The following is a 5,657-nucleotide window of genomic DNA, read 5'->3' on the forward strand; positions in this document are numbered from 1 at the left end:
CAGTCCCCTCCCCCTCCTATGGCTAGCTTAGTCCCTTTTTTTGCACTCCATTTTTGAAATTCCTCCCAGAGCAGTCAGCTGGGTTCTTCGTGCCAGCTCACTTCTGCTGATGAGGCTGGATTTTTCCTTCAGGCTCTCTGCCACATTCCCTTTGCATCTGCTTCTGAGAGCAGCAGGAACAGAAGATGACTGACATTCTTGTCTGCAGGAAAGTAAAGACGGTGTGGCAGTGAAGGTCACTCTGGGAGAAACCAAGTGGGTCTGGGAAATTCACCAATTCTTGATAATTGATATGGACTAAAATGCTGTGGAAATGGAGGGGATGTCCTGTGTGCACAGCTCTGCAGAGGTATAAAATAAAATTGATCTGGTTTGGATGGAAAATGCTGAGGGGTGTGTGCATGCAGTTTTGGAGGTGTTCATCGTCCCTGAGAGTTCCTCAGTGCCCAGAGTTGCTTCTTAGCAAGGAAATGAGGAGGACTGTGTGGCTCCTGTCCTTTTGGAGCACTTCTTGATACACTTTTACAGATACAGAGCTTTCACCTTGTCTTGGTTTGAAAGACAGGTGTCTACCAAGGAAGGCAGGAATGTCCCTTAGAATGGAGATTATCACCTCCTTCCCTCTGAATTATTATAACTTTGAAATTAAGAGGCTTTCAGGCAATGGTATGGGAAAAGGAATAGCAGTTCTTTACTAGTATGTAGAGCAAGACAAACAAACAAACAACAACAGCATTAACAATGAACAGAAGCACAGCCCCATCCCAGCCTTCTCTCGGCCACCAGCGCTTTCCCCTTTGGTGCAGTTCCAGGCACAGCCGGCAGGGGCGCTGCTGGCTCCCGGCCAGGCAGGGCTGGTGTGATGATGGCCCTGTGGCTGCGGGGGGTGCTGTGGTGCCAGCTCGGTCGTCTCTTTTCACGTGGTAATGGTGGACGCCGGCGGAAGGGATTGAAAAAGGGTTTGCTCCACAAACCTCCCAGGGCAGCAGATCCTGGTGTCCCAGCAGGAACCTCAGAAGCAGCTAGCTGAAATAGCAGGAACAAACTCACCGGGGATAGCCAGCAAGAGGCAGCAGAAACTCAACAGCTGTAGCAGGAGCAGTGGGGTGTCCCAGCAGGCAAGGGGGTGTGGGGTTTCAGTCTTGCAAAAAATCCCCAGATCAGTAGCGGTGGCACAGCGGGGGCTGGGCAGCAGCAGGCCAGCTGCCGAACAGGGCTGGGAGAGGCTCCCTTGGAGGGGGAAGGGGCTCAGGGATGCCAGGATTTCCCCTGAGGCACCCGAGCAGATGGTGAAGGGTCCTTTGTTCGGTGAGGAAGGGTGCTAATAAGGTCCCAGTGCAATGGCCACTAGTAGAGCTCCACTCACGGTAGAAAGCAGCAAGAGACAGAACCCCGCAGTGGTGGCAAATTCTTCCCACAGCAACTACAGTCTCTTTCCCCTCTGACACCTGAGAAAGCAAAATATCTAGGAGCTGCACCCAGCCCCAGCCCAGTTCTCTCAGTATCTCAGGCCCTCTGAGAGAAACCCTCAGGTAAGACAAGTGCAGCCAGGTGCTCTCCTCCCCTGAGCCTGGCAACTTCTTTCGTCTCTCAAGTACCTGTCATTACATTTTCTTAGCAACAGATGGGACAAAATTCCATGAAAGAAAGAAACAAAAGGAAGAAGTACTGTTATAAATTAAATGCAGCCAAATTTATCAATAAGAATTTTATTGAAAAATTTGCAAAAATCAAATTTTTGAAACAACCACAATCACAGCGTCAAACCTGGGATCAGCTCTGGGTGAACTCTGAATCAGCCTTTATCACACTGATTCCCCCAAGTTCACCGCTTGTCTTTTGGAGAGATGAGTTTTTATACAGTTTTTACAGCCTGAGGCTGTTCAGTCTTCTTAGTTTTTGTAATAAATTAATCTATGAATAAAAATTCGTAAAGGGTATAAATAAAATATATGTATGATTGCAATGGCATAAAATACAACATGTAATGGGGAAAAAGTCCTTCTTTGGATCTGGTCATGATTCTCCTCCGAGAGGCAACAGATTGCAGCCAAACACCCAGATAACGATCACAAGCAGGCACATCAGCCCAGGAAGAGTGGGCAGGACACGGGCCATCGAACGAACAAAAGAACGGGCCCGGACGAGATATCGCGGGACCTGAGCACCTCCGCCCTGCCCGCCTGTGTTGGAGAAGTGGGCAAAACTAGACAAAGGAAGAGGAGCCAGCCGAGATAAGCCATCGGCTCCAGGATGGCTCCCACCACTCCACCCTAATGGCCCGAACCAAAATGATATCAAAAAGACATCCTGGACCTCTTTACATATGAGGAGCCTCTGCCCAGCATCTATTGACTCTATTCTCCAGTGCCAGGAAATCTATTCTTCGAACAATCAAGAACCTTTTAGCGAAGGGTGCCTGCTTGGAATTTGGCCTCGGGACATAAACTTCCTATAAAAACCCAGGCCAAGGGACTCTCAGGTGTGGATTTGGGAACACCTATACCTTGTGTATAGACCCTGTCCACCCAGCGCTGCGCTGCTCATTTTATTGTGATTTTTCTCGCTGTTCGAATTTATTATTGTTTTATAATAAATTTCTCTTTTATTTAACCCGAAATTGCCTTTGCATTTATAACAGTTTTTTTCTTTCTTCTAGAGTTTGTTGCATATTCATATTTTCTGTTGGTTTGTTAACTAAGTTTCCGAGAAGGGACGTCTGTTGGATTGTTAACAAAGTTCCGAGGGAGGGGGAGAGCTACATGGGAACTGAGTATTGAGATGCATGCTTCGGAGAATCAGATCAGGTCGGTATTAGGCGTAAATCACTGGGTCATTAGTACGCCTTATCTTGCTTGGGTGGACCCACCTCTTCTGGTGTTATCTTGATTGCTGGGGCGTTCTCTTGCAAATTCCTGTTTTTCCAGCAGCTGCTTTTGCAATCTCAAGCTGCTTGTATTGGGTTTTTTTTACATAAAACATGCTTTTATACTTGATTTTATATGTGTACAATAAACCACGAATTATACCAACATGTATTACAGTATGTAATAAAAAATTAGATGAATAAAAATTCGAAAGAAAAGGTTTAAATAAAGTATATGTAATTGTAAATGATGAAAATATGGAATGAGAAATCCTCCTCCAGGTCGAGGCAGGATTTCTCTTCCAAAGCAACAGATTGCAGCCAAGCATCCAGATAACCATCGCAAGCAGGCACATCAGCCCCGAAAGAATGGGCAGGACACGGGCCATCAAACAAACAAAAGAACGGGCCCGGACGAGATATCGCCGAGCCCGAGCATCTCCGCCCTGACCACCTGTGCTGGAGAAATGGAGAAACTAGACAAAGGAAGAGGAGCCAGCCGAGATAGCCATCGGCTCCAGGATGGGTGCCACCACTCCACCCTAATGGCCCGGACCAAAATGATATCAAAAAGACATCCTGGACCTCTTTACATATGAGGAGCCTCTGCCCAACGTCTATTGACCCTATTCTCCGGTGCCAGGAAATCTATTCTTCGAACAATTAAGAACCTCTTAGCAAAGGGTGCCTGCTTGGAATCTGGCCTCGGGACACAAACTTCCTATAAAAACCCAGGCCAAAAGACTCTCAGGTGTGGATTTGGGAGCATCTATACCTTGCGTATAGACCCTGTCCACCCAGCGCTGCGCTGCTTATTTTATTGTGGTTTTTTCTCTTTGTTCGAATTTATTATTGTTTGATAATAAATTTTCTCTTTTATATAACCCGAAATTGCCTTTGCATTTATAACAGATTGGTGCCGTGGACTCGGATCGGAGAAATTGGAGGAGAATCTCGCTACCCAGGACGGGTACCCCCGCTGATTTTAGCGGCCTGGTGAGTCGAGAATCTCCGCAGCTCATTCCGACATCCGAACCAAATTTAGGCTAAGGTAAAAACCACAATAAAAAGGAAAAAGGATCCAGAGAGCTCGGGAAGGCAAGGAGCCTTCGAGAAAACCGCGGCTTGGTAGCTCATAAAAAGTCATCTGTGCACGAAGACGCCCTCGCAAGAAAATAGCTGTAAGTATTGTGAGGTTGAGCTGATGATTGGGCGATTGTGTGAGACGTGATCTGATCACGAAGCGAGTGCGGACTTCAAGGTCGCGGTTCCATCCTCCCGCGAGGGAATTGGCCGGCCAAGAAGGAAGCGATTCGGGGTGAAAAAGTTCTCTCTTTACACGATTGTAAAAACCTGGGACGAAGGAGGTCCTGGGGAACCGATCACAGGAGACTGAAAGGGGAAGAGGACGTCCTGTCGAGCTCGGGAATTAGTAAACCCTTTCAGTCAACGGACCTAGGCAAAGGTCCAAGAGAGAATCGAAGTGCTGAATACAAGAGACTCCAGTACAGCTAACTGCGAGGTGAGTATTAGCAAAGACTTTGATTCATCTGGTAAAGGCGGAACGAACACAACGCAAGAAAGGTAAGATATTTTTCAATATGGGACAAAGAAAAAGTAAGATGCAGAAAAAGAGTAATGAAAAGGGTCCCTCTGAGAGAAGGGATCACTAGACATCCCACCGGAAAGTCCCTTGGGATGGATGTTAAAATATTGAGAAAATTGCCCTGAGGGAAAAAAGAAATCTAAGGCAAAAATGATCTGGTATTGTGCCGAAGTCTGGGGAGGGCAAGAACTGAGAAACCACCTCACTTAGCCTGTGGTGGACACATTTGAAAGGTGGACGTGTAACGAGTATATTTGCGAAGTATAGAGCAGAGAAAAAGTAAGCTACAAAGAAAGAGCACAGGGAAAAATCCCTCCAATCCGGAGGAGAGAGATCACCAGACATCCCGCTGGAAAGTCCCTTGAAGTAAATGTTAAAACACTGGGAAGATTGTCCCCTGAGGAAAGGGAAATCGAAAGAAAAATTAATACATTATTGTATAGAAGTTTGGGGAAGACAGGAGTTGAGAAGTCACCTTACTTAGCCAGTGTTAGGCACATCTGAAAAAATAAACCTGTAATAAGTTGTTCTCCTATGTGGAGAACAAGGACCCCTCGGACTCCGAGGAGAGGGAATATGCTAAGCTCTGGTTAAACGCCAGGGTAGGGCTGTTCCCAATGAAACAAAAACAAAAACGTGAGTCGAAAACTGAATCCTAGGAACCCCTTGACCACTTACCTCCCCCGTACCATGGACTGGCTGGGCCGTCGTCCCCAGATCAAGTGGTGCCTTCAGCACCTTCGGGCCCCCGAGACCAACCCACTGGGATGCTCGTGTCTCAAGCGAGAGACTCGGTGCCGGCAGCGATGCCGGCAGCCCTTCCCCTTTCCCTGCCTGCAAACACCGCAGCCACAGGAGTCTCTTCAGAGGTTTCTCCGGCACAAGGCTGGGGACAGCTCTATCCGTCCTTGCCGGTCCGGCCGCCACAGCCGGGACCCTCACACTTAACTGAAGGGGTCCCTACCGGTAACCGGGTAGCAGGGGAGTTCCCACAATCAACAAAAGAGAAAACCCCCACAAACCTCAGTTCCCCTCCTGCAAGTAGAACTCGTTTGAAAGCAAAAATGATGGGCAAGGAGGGGGGAGAGAATAGTGAGAATGAGCACCGGTTGTTCCCTCTCAGGGAAGTACCGACAGCCCCGGCAGTGATTGGATTTGTGAATGTTCCCCTTAACTCCGGAGATG

Source organism: Cyanistes caeruleus, chromosome 18 (assembly GCF_971803275.1).
Source record: "Cyanistes caeruleus chromosome 18, bCyaCae1.hap1.1, whole genome shotgun sequence".
In the NCBI taxonomy this organism is placed as follows: Eukaryota; Metazoa; Chordata; class Aves; order Passeriformes; family Paridae; genus Cyanistes; species Cyanistes caeruleus.